We start from the raw sequence: 17,150 nt of genomic DNA on the forward strand, positions 1-17,150 counted from the left end.
TTCTTCATACCCAGGGGAATGTTGATCGCCACTTTGGGGTTCGGGAGGCAAATTTCCTCCAGGCTACAGTGGCCAGGGATTCTGGTGTGTGTGTGTGTGGGGGCATCATGTAGGCATGGAATTGGGGTCACTGTGGATGAGGAGGTAGTTGTGAATTTCCTGCGTTCTGCAGGGGGTTGGACTAGATGACCCTGGAGGTCCCTTCCAACTCTGATTCTATCATTACTTTCCAGGAGGCCTATTCAGGCTGCTTGTCTTTGTAACTGTTTTAATTTTTCTGCATGAATTTATTTATCGACCATGGGGAAGAGTACCCCAGGGTTCCTTGATGGCCCTGGAAGGGTTTCCCGAATGACTGGGAGTTAATATATTTAAAACTTGTTAAACTTTTATTGGGTGATATGACCATATATGGTCATGTGATGTCGTCCAGCTCCCCTCCCAACGAATGGGAAACTGAGTTTTTCTAAAACCCCATTAATGAATGGGTAATAGATTTAGAACCAACCAAAGGAAATGCTTCCGTACTCCAGGAGCGATTGAAATGTGGAATTCAGTGCCAGAGGGTTGTTGAAACGGCCACAGGTATATGTGGCTTTAAAAGCAGGTTAGATGTATTCATGGGAGTCAGGTCTTTGAGTGACTATTAGCCATGGGTGACGAAAAGCAACATTCACATTCAGAGGCAGTAAACCTCTGGATCTCAGAGCAAGGAATCAACATCAGGGGAAGGCCTCGCTATGTCTTCTTGTTGGCCATCCAGAGGAACTGGCTGGCCACTGTATGAGGCAGGCTGCTGGACTAGATGGACCTCTAGTCTGATCCATCAGGGCTCTTCTGATATTCTTATGAAGGCCTCAGCCTCAATGCCTTCCAGAGAAACTGGCTGGCCAGTGTGGGAGATAGGAATCTGGACTAGATAAACTACAGGTCTAAACAGCAGGGTTCTCCTTATGTTATTACGAAGGCCTTGGTCTCTCTGCCCTGTTGTTGGCCCTCCAGAGGGACTGGTTGGCCACTGTGTGAGACAGGACGCTGGACTAGATGGTCCACTGGCCTGGTCCAGGAAGCCTCTTACGCTCTTTAGCCTACTCTGCTTAAAACCTGTGCAGCGAGCCCTGTTTTGGTTTGTCATGGTGTCCAAACCCTGCCGATGCGTTTTTTCCCCTCCTTACGTCTGCCCGAGAGAACTTTTCAGCCTTTGGAATGAATCCAAACGAAACGGCTTTATGTTTATTCCTCCCAAGGTGGCTCCTAATTCTGATTAAAATCTTAATCAGGGTGAGTTTTAACCTCAGTGTTAATGTAATTTGGTTTGTGCTGCAAAGAGAAGGAAGGGAGGCACCTTATAGTTATTTAAAAAAAGGAGAAGAGAGAAACACCTTGCCTTTTAAAATTCATTTGAATACAAAGATGTGAAAGTTAGTCTGTATGCATTCTGTTAAAACTCCGCTTCGAGTTGAGACAGCTTTTCTAGGGAAAAGAAATACGGAGGAGTGTCCTAAGGAGAATTGTAAATGATGCCGTGGACGGCTCTGATTATTATGAGTGCCCTACTAGGCTAAACTAGTTCCTTGCATAGAAGTGTTCTGGCCACTGGCCCAAGCTTGCAGGAGTTCAGACTCTCAGAAGAGTCAGCCTGTTTTGAGAGCCAGTGTGGAGTAAGGGTTAAAGGCGGTGGCCAGTAATCTGGAGAACCGGGTTTGATTCCCCACTCCCCCACATGCAGCTAGCTGGGTGACCTTGGGCCAGTCACCGTTCTTTCTGAGCAATTGTAAGCCACTTTGAGACACCTTTGGGTAGCAAAAAGCGGGGTACAACACCCCTCCCAAGTTCTCTCTTCTTCTTCATCCAAGCAAAATTTATTTTTTCTTTCCTGTTGGGTTGGATCCCACCGCTCTGTTCTTCCAGAGCAGGGGTAGTCAAACTGTGGCCCTCCAGATGTCCATGGACTGCAATTCCCATGAGCCCCTGGGCTCATGAGAATTATAGTCCATGGACATCTAGAGGGCCGCAGTTTGACTACCCCTGTTCCAGGGCATTGCTCCTTGCTCTGGAGGAATGTGCCAGTGGAACAGTCGGATCCAACCCGTTGCTTTTTTTATCATACTGTAAACTGCCTTAAGATGAATAATTTAAATGTGGGGCAAAAATGAGCACATTTGGGGAAGAAATAACAATCAGGGCTTAGGGGAGAGGCTGTGGGTTGGCAATAGAGCATCTGCTTGGCATGCAGATGGTTCCAGGTTCAATCCCCAGCATCTCCAGCTAAAAGGATGAGGCAATAGGAGATGGGAAGGACCTTGACCTGTGAGACCCTGGAGAGCTGTGAGGAGGGGTTGTGGCTCAGTGGTAGAGCATCTTCTAGGCATGCAGAATGTCTCAGGTTCAATCCCCAGCCTCTCCAATCCAAGAAGAACAGGCAGTAGGTGAGGTGAAAGACCTCTTTCCGAATCTCTCAAGAGCTGGTGCAGATCCAAGTAGATGATCTGATGCACTGATTTAGTACAAGGCAGCTTCATGTGGTCAAATACGCTCAACCCTTCCAGCGAGGCCAGTTTTCCTTCCTGCAAAAAGCTCCTCCTTTGGAGCACCCCCTCTGTCTGCCTTTCTTTCCGCCCTCTTTACTTTGGGTTTTGGAGCCCAGCCAGAGAGACTGTTTTTTGAACAGGCAGGCAGGCCTTACTTATCTTAGGTGCCTTGCTTCTAGGGTTGCAAGCTCCTGGTTGGGAAATTCCTGAAAATTTGTGATGGGAGCATGGGTTTGGGGGGAGGGACCTCAGTGGGATGTGAAGCCACAGAGTCCACCTTCTAGAGCTGCCACCTGTTCCAGGGGAACTGGATTGTTGGGAGATCCTGTGTAATTTTGGCAGGTCTTACCTGGAGGTGGGCAACTGGGTGCCTTCCCATATTTCCCCAGTCACATTTCGTCCCATGCTCAGCTGCCTGCCTCCGTTTTTAAACCCTTCCTCCGAAGCTCAGGGCTGTGTGGGCAATTCACCCCTTTCCCTATTTATCCTTACCAGGAACCCTGTGAGGTAGGCCAGACAGACACAGGCCCGAGGCCACCCGATCCTGAAAGACGCGCATGATCTAGGACAGGGATAGTCAAACTGCGGCCCTCCAGATGTCCATGGACTACAATTCCCAGGAGCCCCCTGCCAGCATTCGCTGGCAGGGGGCTCCTGGGAATTGTAGTCCATGGACATCTGGAGGGCCGCAGTTTGACTACCCCTGATCTAGGAGATTTCTCTCACTGAATGGCAAGCGGAGAGGTTCTGGGCTACGAAACGGATGTTAACATCTGTGCCGTGGGCATCTGGCAGCAGAGCGTGCCTCTTCTGTTACATGGAGAGCTGAACCGTATGGAGAGCTCTCAGCACCAAAGGATTGCAGCCAGCTGCAGCTGGCCTCTCTCTCCTTGATAAAGGAACATAGATGGCTTTTTGTGCGCAGTACAGATTGTCGTGTTCAGTTAAATTTTGCAAGAACGGCTCCTTTTTCCGGTTAGGCCACTGGAATCCCTGGCAAAAACCCCATTAACCAATAATTTGCCATAGAAACTCATTTGAAAACAGAATGTTTTTTAATTGTTCGTCTTGGGACGATGTTATGCCACCCATGGTTAGGGAGCTTGGAATTAATCCATTAAAGATGAACACTGGCCTCGAGCATCAGACAGTCAGATCTGTGTCTTCCTTGTTAACTCGTCTCAAGATAGGAACAGCCTGCGAACCTTGTAGAACATGTAATTAAAATGTTCCCCCCCCCACACACACCTTCTCATCCCAGTCCGTAAAGAGCATTTTTTTGAAGAAGTGAGCGGTGACTTACGGAAGCTCGTCCCTTGCTGCCAATTTGCCGTAAAAACTTGAGTCCAAATTGGTTAGTCTTGAAGGTGCTGCTGGGCTCTTGCTGTTTTCTGCAGACTGGAACATATTCAGATTAATTTAAAAAATAGTTCGACCTTCCCTCCTCTTCAGCTCTGATGACCAGATGCTGTCTTAGCTCTCCATTCCCTTCGGGTTGAAGGGACAGAGAGACTTTTAGAATCATAGAGTTGGAAGGGACCTCCTGGGCCATCTAGTCCAACCCCCTGCACCAACACCCACAACCCTATTGCTGACAGTGTAACCTGCCACCCCCTTGTATCTTCACAGAATCAGCCTCTCTTTTAGAAGAAGAAGAGTTGGTTCTTATATGCCGCTTTTCTCTAGCCGAAGGAGGCTCAAAGTGGCTTAGAATCTCCTTGCCTTTCCTCTCCCAACCACAGATACCCTTTGAGGGATGTGAGGCTTAGAGAGCCCTGATATTACTGAAGAAGAAGAGTTGGTTCTTATATGCTGCTTTTCTCTACCCGAAGGAGGCTGAAAGTGGCTTACATTCGCCTTCCCTTTCCTCTCCCCACAACAGACACCCTGTGAGGTGGGTGAGGCTGAGAGAGCCCTGATATTACTGAAGGAGAAGAAGAGTTGGTTCTTCTATGCCGCTTTTCTCTACCCGAAGGACTCTCAAAGTGGCTTACAGTCGCCTTCCCTTTCCTCTCCCCACAACAGGCACCCTGTGAGGGAGGTGAGGCTGAGAGAGCCCTGATATTACTGAAGGAGAAGAAGAGTTGGTTCTTCTATGCCACTTTTCTCTCTACTCGAAGAAGTCTCAAAGGGGCTTACATTCGCCTTCCCTTTCCTCTCCCCACAACAGGCACCCTGCGAGGGAGCTGAGGCAGAGAAAGACCTGATATTCCTGCTCGGTCAGAACTGTTTTATCAGTGCTGTGGTGATCCCAGGGTCACCCAGCTGGCTGCATGTGGGGGAGCGGGGAATCAAATGTGGCTCACCAGATTAGAAGTCCCCACTTCTAACCACTACACCAAGCTGGCATGAGTTGCAACAAGTGACCAGTACAAGACAATGTTAACAAATGTGTTATAGAGTAAGCCTGAGGTGGTGGCACAGGACTCTTGAGATAATTAGCACTCTTTCTCCCACCCTTTCTCCTGGAGCGATGTGCACCCGCACCTGCTTTTCCCATGCGGTGCGATTTGCTGAACATGGCGAGGAACGCCATGAAACATCAGTTATTACAGCAGTGTCGGGAGAACGCTGTCTGCTTTAGGACAGATTCAAGTGGGTCGCCCTGTTGGTCTGAAGTAGCACAGCAAAAATAGAGTCCAGTAGCAGCTTTAAGAACAACAAAGAAATTTATTCAAGGCGTGAGCTTCCGAGCGCAGGCGCGCTTCCTCAGACTAAATGAACAACCATCAGAACTGTGGAGATAGAAGGCACAGGAAAATGATGGCAAATTAGGAAACTGTATCCAAATTAAGCCGCAGGATGCCGTATGATAATTCTTTGCCAAAACAGCCAATCAGCCCTGTTGAGTTCAGCTCCAAAAACATTGGAGAAATCAAACTGTCCACGTGAGTAATTAACGGCAGACACTTTGTCCCAGTTCTTGCTGGCCCCCATCCATAAGCAAATGCCATAATTTGCTTGTGCCTTATAGCTCCACTGTTATGATGGATGTTCATTTAGTCTGAGGAAGAGCGCATGCAAAGGAAAGCTCACACCTTGAATAAACCTTTGTGGGTCTTAAAGGACCTCTTGGACTCTCTTTTTGTTGTGCATTAAGACAGTTAACACTTTTGCGTACCAAAATCGGTAGCCAGATCAGTTTTTCTGTTGCAGTAGAGAAACTCAAGTAGCAGCAGAAAGACGAACCACATTCGTGGCAGGACAGGCACTTCCAGGAGTCACTGCTCACTTCTTCAGAAACAACATTGCTAAACAGCATTGCTAAGAAACAACAAGGTGCAGATAGAAGAAGAATTGGTTTTTATTCCCTGCTTCTCACTGCCTGAAGGGGTCTCAAAGCAGCTTCCGGTCGCCTTCCCTTCCTCTCCCGGCAACAGACACCCGGGGAGGGAGGCGAGGCCGAGAGAGCCCTATCAGAACTGCTGTGGGTGAACAGCTCTATCAGGGCCGTGACTGGCACAAGGTCACCCAGCTGGCTGCATGTAGAGGAAAGGGGAATCAAACTTGGCTTGCCAGATTAGAAGCTGCCACTCTTAACCACCACACTCACAGCTTTTTCTGAACTGATAGGGTGTTTCTGTCAGAGAGGGAACGATCTCAGTTGGAACGTCTCCTTAAACTCAAGAATCTTAGCCCCCTGAAATAGGGTCAGCAGGGCCCACATTCATAGTTTGTCTCCCTTTTAGGGAAGATCTGTGGGAAATGGTGCATAGATGGCATTTGACATCCCTGAGGCTGTCAAAAGATTGATGAGGTTAGATCCGGCCAGTGCTGGTTCTGTGCAGAAAATAAATGCAGTCTTTCTCTCCGTGTGGTGGACACGGAAACCAATGGACATGTTATCTCCAGCTGCTCGAAAGAAATTACGAAATCGGTATCCAGCAAGTTGAGAATTCAAACCCCCTATAAGCCGGCCACGTTGTTGTTCAGCTATCAGATAGCGCTAAAGAGCTGCAAATCAGCTGCGGGTCTCGGGAGGTGGGGCGGAAAATGTAAATTTAATAAATAAACCAACCAACCAACAAATAAAATTACAGCTGATCACTGCGGCCAAGGTTGTGTTTCCCCAGCAGTGGAAAACAGACTCCTGTGCTACAAGATTGGCTTTTAAAAACATACATTCACTTTAGTGGAATAAGAAGAAGAGTTGGTTCTTCTAGGTCGCTTTTCTCTACCCGAAGGACTCTCAAAGTGTCTTACAGTCGCCTTCCCTTTCCTCTCCCCACAACAGACCCCCTGTGAGGTGGGTGAGGCTGAGAGAGCCCTGATATCACTGAAGAAGAAGAAGAGTTGGTTCTTATATGCCACTTTTCACTACCTGAAGGAGTCTCAAAGCGGCTTACATTCACCTTCCCTTCCCTCTCCCCACAACAGACACCCTGTGAGGGAGATGAGGCTGAGAGAGCCCTGAGATTACTGAAGAAGAAGAAGAGTTAGTTCTTCTAAGCCGCTTTTCTCTACCCGAAGGAGTCTCAAAGTGGCTTACAGTCGCCTTCCCTTTCCTCTCCCCACAACAGACCCCCTGTTAGGTGGGTGAGGCTGAGAGAGCCCCGATATCACTGAAGAAGAAGAAGAAGAGTTGGTTCTTATATGCCACTTTTCCCTACCCGAAGGAGTCTCAAAGCGGCTTACAGTCACCTTCCCCTTCCTCTCCCCACAACAGACACCCTGTGAGGTGGGTGAGGCTGAGAGAGCCCTGATATCACTGCCCGGTCAGAGCAGTTTTATCAGTGCTTTGGCGAGCCCAAGGTCACCCAGCTGGCTGCATGTGGGGGAGCGCAGAATCAAACCTGGCATGCCAGATTAGAAGTCCGCACTCCGAACCACGACACCAAACTTGGCTCTCAGCTTATTAACAGCCTATCAGAAATGGAGAGACGTACCTGAAGTAGACCAGGTATGGTCAATGGATTTAGATATAGATCACCAAGACGCCATGCTAAGAAATGATACTTTGGGGTTATAGTATAGATCAGGGGTAGTCAAACTGGGGCCCTCCAGATGTCCATGGACTACTATTCCCAGGAGCCCCTGCCAGCGAATGCTGGCAGGGGCTCCTGGGAATTGTAGTCCATGGACATCTGGAGGGCCCCAGTTTGACTAACCCTGGTATAGATTGTAAGCGGGAAAGGGTTGGTGCTGTATTTTGTGTGTCTAATATTATTATGTGACTTTCCGTATGTCAAAGTTTGAGTCCAGCAGAACCTTTAAGACCAACAAAATTTCATTCTGTGTATAAACCTTTGTATCCACGCATACTTCTTCATGCACAAGGAAGCTTATACCGGTGGTTCTCAACCTGGGGGTCAGGACCCCTTTGGGGGTCGAACGACCCTTTCACGGGGTCGCAGCAGGGCAAGGAATTTGGCCGGGGGGGGGGTTGACATCCACACAACAGCCTTGCGGGGTAGATCGAGATAGAGCATTTGTCTGCCTGGAGCAGCGGAAAAGAGCGAGATGGGCATGGTGGGACAAGAAGCAGAACTGAACTGAGAAACCCTGGAAAAAAACCCAATTTATATACAATCCTGAACAATGGATCTTCACGCCATTGGTCAGTTGTGGTTTAATTTCTGTGAAAGAACCTTTGCATAATTTTATGGTTGGCGGTCACCACAGCAGGAGGAACTGTATTAAAGGGTCGCGGCATTAGGCTTATACTCAGAATTAAACTGGTCTTAAACATACTAATGAAGTCAAAATAAGGGTCAGCTTGTGCCTTTGAATATTTCCCTCTATCCCCTCACAGGCCCCTAACCCGTTGTTGCCCCAGATGCAGCCTTTCATAACCTTTTTACCACTGTGAAACCCCGGAAAAATTCTCCAGGCTTCGAATAAACCCCAGAAGTGGCGCAATTGTGCAGAAATACATTTGGGATATAATTCAGCACACATATGAAAATGATGCACGGGGATAGATTGAGCCATGTGGATTAGCAGAGGCAGGCTTCTGCCATGGCTCACGCGATTTGCAGAAATGTTTTTTTTTCCATTTCAAACCGCTCTCCGGCTCGCAGGCGGCCCACCGCCTCCGTTCCTGGAAACGGGTGTAGAGTTTACTGGGCCGCAGGCTCCACAGTTAGCTGCTTGTTCCTGAACTCACATAAAATTGGACATTTGGGATGGAGGCTGCCTCTCTCCCTCCAGCCCGGACAGAAGTTCCATTCTGCAGGCAGGGCGGTCCCTGGGGAGTAACAAAGACCCCCTTTTCATAAGCAGAGTCTGTGGCTGTCCTGCCTTTCCCAGAAAACCCGGCAAAGCAGGGCTGCCTTTTGGGCAAGCAGGAGGAGGAGGGAGGAGGGCAACATCTCAAGGCGGCCAGGCCCGAGAACCCCATTAGGATAGCGGAGGAGTCTTAGCACAAACTTCATTTTCTGTGTGCTTTGATTGTCCCTGCTGGCTTGTAATTCATACCCTGCCAGGTGGGCCGTGCATCTGGTCACGTTCCCAGATAGAATCATAGAGTTGGACGGGGCCATGCTGGCCGTCTAGTCCAACCACTCAGGGGTTGTCAACCTGTGGTCCTCCAGAGGTCCATGGACTACAATTCCCAGGAGCCCCTGCCAGCGTTTGCTGGCAGGGGCTCATGGGAATTGTAGTCCATGGACCTCTGGAGGACCACAGGTTGATTACCCCTGCAACCACCCACTCAATGCAGGATCAGCCTCAAGCATCCAGGAGAAGGATCCTCCCTAGTTGGTCTGTTGGGGTTGGGGAAAGCCAGGGTGGGGTGAGGGGCTGGGGCCACTACCCCAGTGGCTCAAGGTGGGTTGCACTACCAAGGTGGGTTGCACTACAAAGATCCCACTCCCTTAAAAACCCCAGCGTCATGCTACCCTAGCCCACCCCCACCCACTTCCTGCAGCTCAAGCACCCCCTTCTATCCCTCCTGTGCCTCAGGGGAAAAGAAAGGATGTATGGGGGTCAGCTTGTTATCCTCACAACAACCCTGTGAGGTATATATCCCGTTGTTTTCCAAAATGGGAACCCCAAGGTGGTTACATCGATCTCCCCCAGTTTATCCTCACAACAACTCTGCGAGGTAGGTTAGGCTGGGAGAATGCAACTGGCTCGAGGTCACCCAGCAAGCTGCCGTGCCACGAGTCAGGATTCGAACCTGGGCCCATCCGGAGCCTAGTCTGATAATTTTAATCACTGCACCACACTGAGTCTTCGTATCTGGTGTAATCTTTCAAATCGCCTTAGGTGTCCGATGTAGGCAACTTCATTTGATTTTGGAGGCCTCTGTCTTCGGGACCCCCTCCGACTCTTCCGGCCAACGACCAGGCCTCCTGGTTTTCGGTCAGTAAAACCGTGAGCGGTTTCAGACTCTCCGTTTGCTTCCTGCAGGCTTCTCCCGTTGTGGAACTGTAGATAAAAGTTGCGTTCTCTGCCAGCTGGATTTGGGGCCGTGCCATCTTTGATAAAACGCCAGGCATATGGCATTAATTATATGGATTAAAATGCAATGTCGGTTTAGCAGATTTCTCACTCCTGAGGTAGGCAGAGGGCCAAAAAGAACATGTGCAGGGATGGGATAACCCCTTTTACACCGGGGCAGCTGTGGAAGAAATTGGGGTGAGGAAGGAGCTGCCAACTTAACACTGCCCTTCCCTCTTGTTCCTACACCTTGCTTTTGGGAATTTGTGCATGTCCTTGCAGGTAAAGATTCAAATGAGTAGCCGTGTTGGTCTGAAATAGCACAATAAAATCAGAGCCCAGTCGCACCTTTAAGCCCAACCAAGATTTATTCAAGGCGTGAGCTTTTGAGTGCAAGCACTAGTCTGAGGAAGGGGGCTTGCACTCGTAAGCTCACGCCTTGAATAAATCTTTCTTGGTCTTAAAGGTGCGACTGGGCTCTGGATTTTATCTTGCAGGTAAAGATTTAGAATTCTGAGAGGAGGGGAGCACCTTGGAACAGAGATTCCACAATGCTAAATGGGGTAGAGTGATTGACATGACCACAGTCATTCCCCCCTTTCTATGGGGGAGGGGATTTCCAGGTTTTTAAAAAGTCATCGGAGCAGGACTCCACATTGCCCGCAAATACGTGAAATATTCTTAGTAGAATGTCTGTTGATGGATCGCCACCACCTCCAGCCCCTCAAGTTTCAGGTCCCGTTGGGTTGGATTCTTTCCAGTCGGAGCTCGCAGGGGTGGCAAACCTAAGAAGGGCCCGCCTGCCTGTCGGACCAAAGGTCCGTATCATCCAGCGTCCTGTTTTCCCAGCCGGAATATTCTGCAGAATTCACAGTCTGGGCATGACCTTTTCAGAGGGCAGATGGAACGCGGAGGGAAGGAGGCTGTCTTTGATCCGGTCTGTCTCTGGGAGAGAGCATATTTTGTTTCTGGTCTGCTTCAGCAAGAGAGCAGACCGTTTGAAAGGTAGCTCTGCCCCGGTAGCATGGCAGAATGTTTGAGCTCTGGTAGCCCAATTGGCCTTCCTCACTGTTCACTGGCCAACGCTAAATCCTTTGGAAACCCCTTTAAACAGCGCTGGTTCCCCTGCAGATCCTTGGAGCCATATGTGTCGGGTGAAGGCTCCTGCTGTCCAGTTTAATCCAGTCTGCTGTTTTCTACTTCTTTTGGTCCTAAGAGCCAGCGTGGTCTAGGGCAGAGGTAGTCAACCTGTGGTCCTCCAGATGTTCATGGCCTACAATTCCCATGAGCCCCTGCCAGCAAATGCTGGCAGGGGCTCATGGGAATTGTAGTCCATGGACATCTGGAGGACCGCAGGTTGACTCCCCCTGGTCTAGGGTCTGGAAGGCCCAGGTTGGAATCTCAGTTCTCCCCTAGAAATCCGCTTGGTAGCGCTCTCAGCATGGCCTACTTTACAGGGTTGGCGCGAGACTAAACTGTGGGGTCCCCACTCTGAGAAAGTTGGGGTACAAATGAACTTAATAAATGACTGGACTTGCCCCCTTGTGCCTGCTAACCTTTGGGATTTTCTTGTGAGGGGTGGGGCCAATCCCTTTAGCAAAGTCCAAGGCTTGCATGGGTACTCAATTTATGACCGCATCCGCCAGCCAGTGGAGGAGTCTTTGGGATGAGCGAGATGTGCCTTGCGCCAGTGCAATGTCACCGGTGTCTGAGCTGAGTATCCCCCAAAATCTCTCCAGCCACATTGCTGGGCACACCAAATTCAGAATCGTTGGGAGAGGTGGAACCTTGCAGAAGGGACTTGGATTCTTCCTCAGAAAGGCCTGTTTTGCAAATGTGTAAGAATTTTTCATGGCATCTGCAAGTTCATCTGGGAAAGGCTGACCCTGCAACTTCCTGCCTGCCTTAGATTCCCGTCCCCTCCCTTTTCTTCTTCTTCTTTTTTTTAGCAGTGTGGTGTTGGCTGTTTTTCAGTAGAAGAATCAGCAATTTCACATGTATTTATTCTCTTTGTGTGTATCTCCGTGAGTGTATGTAATTTCCCTCTCCTCCATTTTATCTTCACAACAGCCCCGTGTGGTAGGGTAAGCAAACCATGTATGTGTGTGACTGGCCCGAGGTCCCCCACCAAGCGTCCGTGGCGGAGCAGGGATTCGAACTCACGTCTTCCAGAGCCTGGTCTGAAAAATCTAACCACTACCCTGCTCTGACACTGTATCCCTTGAGAACTCCTTGGGTGTATGCGATCCAGCTCTGATGACACGTCTCTACTTGTAATTTTTTGAATTTGGTCTGGGGCCTTATCTCTCCACGTCTGTGTTCCACGGCCAGCCAAATGACCCGAGTTCACAACCAGTAAGAGCTGAAGCATGGCAGGGATGTGGTGTGTGTGCTTTTTTTTGCCATCCGTGCAAGGGCATTGGTCCCTACCGGGGAAAACCCGGAAGTGACATCATGCCTCTCTAGGGATCACTGCTGACTCTGTGGCAAAACCACAGACGTTCCGGTGATTCCTAGAGAGGCATGATGTCACCTCTGAATCCCTTCCCCGGAAGCAACCAGAGAAATGTATCATTTCCACCCTCCGCTGGGTTGTGGCTGATGAAAGAGAACTAGAAGATTTACTTTTCTAATTTTGGTTCCAATGTATGTTCTGCTTGACAGTTTAAGTAAGGCATTTGATGCAAATCCGTCTGTTTTCTTATTAGTAGAAGTATCATTGTTTGCTTTGAAATACTTCCCAAATGAGTCTTGGGAGTCTCTATCTACACAACTAATTCTTATGCGCAAACAATGGCATTTTAATACACGGCCTTCCATGTAGAGCTCTGTATTTCTAGCGCATTTTTGCCGTTCTGTTGACTGGGAGCAAACAGAACTGAGAAACTGAATAGGAGAGGCTGGGCGTGAAGGAAGAGGCTAATATAAACAGAATCTCTTAGCAAAATAATATTTGCAAAGGGGTGATCTTCTGGTATGACGTTTCCTCCCTCTCTCAAAATACTAGAACCTGTCTAATGAGATGGATGGGCAGTAGGTTCAGGACAGACAAAAGGAAACACCACTTTACACAGAGGGTGATTCAAATATGGCGTTCTCTGCCAGGGGGTGTAGTAATGGCCATAGGAATAAAGAGCTTTCAAAGAGGATTAGCCATGGTGACCAAGGGGAACCTCCACATTCAGAGGCACTCAGACTCTCAATCCCAGAGCCAGGAAGCGACATCAGGGGAAGGCCTCGGCCCCTATGCCCTGTTGTTGGCCCTCCAGAAGAACTGGCTTGACACTGTATAAGACAGGATCCTGGAGAAGATCGGTCACTGGTCTGATCCAGTAGGGCTCATGTTCTTTTTAGGAGAACTGGTTGGCTGCTGTGTGAGACAGGATGCCAGACTAGGTGGACAACTGGTCTGACCCAGCAGGGCTATTCTTACATTCTTAGGATGCTGGACTAGATGGACCCCTGGTCTGATCCAGAAGGGCTGTTCTGATGTTCTCAGGATGCTGGACTAGATGGACCCCTGGTCTGACCCAGAAGGGCTCTTCTTACATTCTTAGGATGCTGGAGTAGATGGACCCCTGGTCTGACCCAGAAGGGCTATTCTTACATTCTTAGGATGCTGGACAAGATGGACCCCTGGTCTGACCCAGAAGGGCTCTTCTTACATTCTTAGGATGCTGGAGTAGATGGACCCCTGGTCTGACCCAGAAGGGCTGTTCTGATGTTCTTAAGATGCTGGACTAGATGGACCCCTGGTCTGATCCAACAGGGCTCTTCTTATGTTCTAAGGATGCTCGACTAGATGGACCCCTGGTCTGATCCAGCAGGGCTCTTTCTGATGTTCTTAGGAAGCTGAACTAGATGGACCCCTGGTCTGAACCAGCAAGGCTATTCGGATGTTCTTAGGAAGCTGAACTAGATGGACCCCTGGTCTGATCCAGCAGGGCTCTTCTGATGTTCTCAGGATACTGGATGGACCACTGGTCTGATCCAGCAGAGCTATTTGGATGTTCTCAGGATTTTGGACTAGATGGACCACTGTTCTGATCCAGCAGGGCTCTTATATCATGTTCTTATATCATGTTCTTATGTTCTTGATATTGTTCATGTACAGCTAATGAACATGTATTGTTTATATATCGTGCAGGGTTGTGGCTGTAAAGAAAATGATTGTAACCTTCCAACCTGTATTTAACACTATGTCACCCTGGTCTCTGAATAGATTTGGGAACTCCCCTGTGTTTATATTTCTTCTGCAGTAAAAATATAAACGGGTTTTTCTATCAGTGTGATTCACTGGGGCTGGGCCCAAGAACCCTAATTTGGCCGTTTGGCTCTCACTGGGATGCAGAAACAGTTTCTGGGAGTTCTGCGTTCGAATCCTCACTGCCACGGAAGCTTGCTGAGTGACCTTGGGCCAGTCACTCATTCTCCGCTGGGACAAGGAGGCGGGGAGAAGGGCGTCGTGAGCTGCCTTCAGTCCATATTGGGGCGAGAAGCAAGGTGTAAGCATCTCATAAAAAAAACTAAGGAAACGGGAAATGATTCCATAGGGGTAGCCATGTTCTTCCATATCAAACATAGAAGTCAAGTAGCAGATAAATTTAAGACATCTACTCACCTTAAGACATCTACTCACCTAAGGACCTTAGGTGCCTCAGTTTCTGTAGCTTCTGCCATATTGCCTGTCTTCCCCTAACAGATCCCAACAGATCAGTATTGGGGCTGTTACTCATTAATTGGTTCATAAATGATGCACAAGTTTGTGACACAGAACTTTTTGTGACACAGAACTATTCTATGATTCTATTTTGTGCAGTGAAAGCCACAGATGTCCTCCAAGAGGTATAGGAAGAATTTTCTCTCTCTCTTCAAATATTAGAACTCGGGGCATCCAATGAAGCTGGAGGGCAGTAGATACAATAGCCATAGGACTGGCAAAAAGGAATATTAGTATTTATTTTTATTTCATTTATTTATTGCTTACCTGGGGGCCAAGCCCGTTGCATTCAGGAATACAATGGGTGCTAGTTTGGGGTGGAAGAATTTTGCAGACAGCCTCCCCAGAACCTGTAAAGGCTGCAAGCAGCTGCTAGGGCACTTACCAGCAGGGGGAGCTCTCATACAGCAGGATCTGCAGCCTCCAAGCCTCGGAGGGAAGTGGAAGGAGGAGGGGGTGGTCAGGAGTGGCGGATGGAAGGTGATTGGCTGGCTGCTGAACAGACAGACTAGCCGGTTGGAGGAGGAGGCACTTAGGGGCGGGGTAGCCACCCTGAGTGGGCGTTAAGCAATGAGTGGCACTTAAGCCATGAGACCAGCTCCTCCTCCAAGGCCTTACCAGATATATATTACATGGAACAGATGGAACAGATATTTATATGTTGGCCCAGCCAGCTCGTGATGGCTCACAACAGTTTAAAACAATACAAAATATCCTAATAAGCATAAAACAACCTCCCAGTCCCCATAAAAACCCTCCTCATCCCCGTCTGCCAAGCCACCTACCCAGGGAGATGTAGCTGGATATCCTTGGAGAAGATCAGAGGTTGGATCTAAGTTCTCCTCCTTAACCTGCCCTCATCCAGAAGCCTGGCAGAAGAGCTTAAGGTATCGCTGTGTAATTTTATGTTGCGTGCTTTCTACCCCTTTGGTTCAAGAGAGTTCCTTATTAGGGAAGAACAGTTTATTTCCAGAATTTAAAAAACCTCCTCAAACCTAAAAACCAACACAAGTCTTCAAAGGAATCTGCTCTTCTTGGAAAGAAGTAGTTTTATTTTTTTTAAATTATCCCCAGCAAGAAGGAAAGGAATTTTCCTGTTTCTTTTTCTAACAGTCTCTTTCATAATTAAATTCCTGGTGATGTCTTTGACCAAGTGGAGAGCCAGCTTGGTGTAGCGGTTAAGACCAGCGGCCTGTCATCTGGAGAGCCGGGTTTGATTTCCCTCCTCCTCCTCCTCCCCATGAAACCAGCTGGGTGACCTTGGGCTAGTCACGGTCCTCTTGGAGCTGTTGCCGCAGGCCAGTTTCTGTCAGAGCCAGTCTCAGCTCTCTTAGGTTGTTCTCACAGAGCAGTTCTCTTAGAGCTGTTTCCTCCCCGCCTACCTCACAGGATGTCTGTTGCGGGGAGAGGAAGGGGAAGGTATTTGTAAATGTCGTTGATACTAATCTCTGCTTTTTAAAAAAGAGAGTGCATGTGTGTGTGGCCATCAATCCTATCAGTAACAGCTCAGCTCAGATCTTGCAGACTGAGAGCCATGGTTTGCTTGACGGATCTTCCTCTTTTGAAGAAGAAGAGTTGGTTATTTTATTCCGCTTTTCTACCAGAAGTAGTCTCAAAGGGGCTTACAATTGCCTTCCCTTTCCTCTTCCCACAACAGACACCCTGTGAGGGAGGCGAGGCTGAAAGAGCCCTGATATTACTGAGGAAGAAGAAGAGTTGGTTCTTCTATGCTGCTTTTCTGTACCCAAAGGAGTCTCAAAATGGCTTACGTTCACCTTCCCTTTCCTCTCCCCACAACAGACACCCTGTGGGGTGGGTGAGGCTGAGAGAGCCCTGATATTCCTGCTTGGTCAGAGCAGTTTTTTCAGTGGCGTGGCGAGCCCAAGGTCACCCAGCTGGTTGCATGTGGGGGAGCAGGGAATCAAACCTGGCTCGTCAGATTAGAAAACGGCACTCTTAATCCCTACACCAAGCCGGCTTCCACTTTTCCTAACCTTATTGTCTTTTCCAGCTGGCCTCGTCTACACAAATTGTGAGCAAAATACGATCCCCTCATTTTTAGCGTCTCGGGAGAATTCTGCCTTGATTTGATCTGGAACCCACTGATTTGTCTTTTTGGCAGGCCACCGTGCCCTAAAGCTGTCTTCCAACACCACATTTCAAATGAATCAACTTGGAACCGTATCTCAGGAAAACTGGGGCCCTGCAGAATTTGATTAGATTGATTAGATTAGATAAGGACCTCTATCCAGGGGTTCTGTTCTGTTAATAATGTTGTTTTCTTGCAAAACAAGGCGGCCAGGATGAGGTGTCACTGTCATTCATTCATTCATTCATTCATTCATTCATTCATTCATTCATTCATTCATTCATTCATTCATTCATTCATAATAAATAAATGGAGCAAACTGGTGAGCTGTAACATAGACCAGGGGTAGTTGACCTGTGGTCCTCCAGATGTCCATGGACTACAAGCGTTTGCTGGCAGGGGCTCATGGGAATTGTAGTCCATGGGC

General features: G+C 48.6%; 1 protein-coding gene across 1 annotated transcript in view; it reads left to right on the top strand.

The window, feature by feature from the left end:
- USP6NL (USP6 N-terminal like) overlaps positions 1 to 17,150 on the top strand; it is a 116,176-nt gene that overhangs the window by 12,289 nt on the left and 86,737 nt on the right.

Source organism: Paroedura picta, chromosome 5, assembly GCF_049243985.1.
Source record: "Paroedura picta isolate Pp20150507F chromosome 5, Ppicta_v3.0, whole genome shotgun sequence".
NCBI classification, from domain to species: domain Eukaryota; kingdom Metazoa; phylum Chordata; class Lepidosauria; order Squamata; family Gekkonidae; genus Paroedura; species Paroedura picta.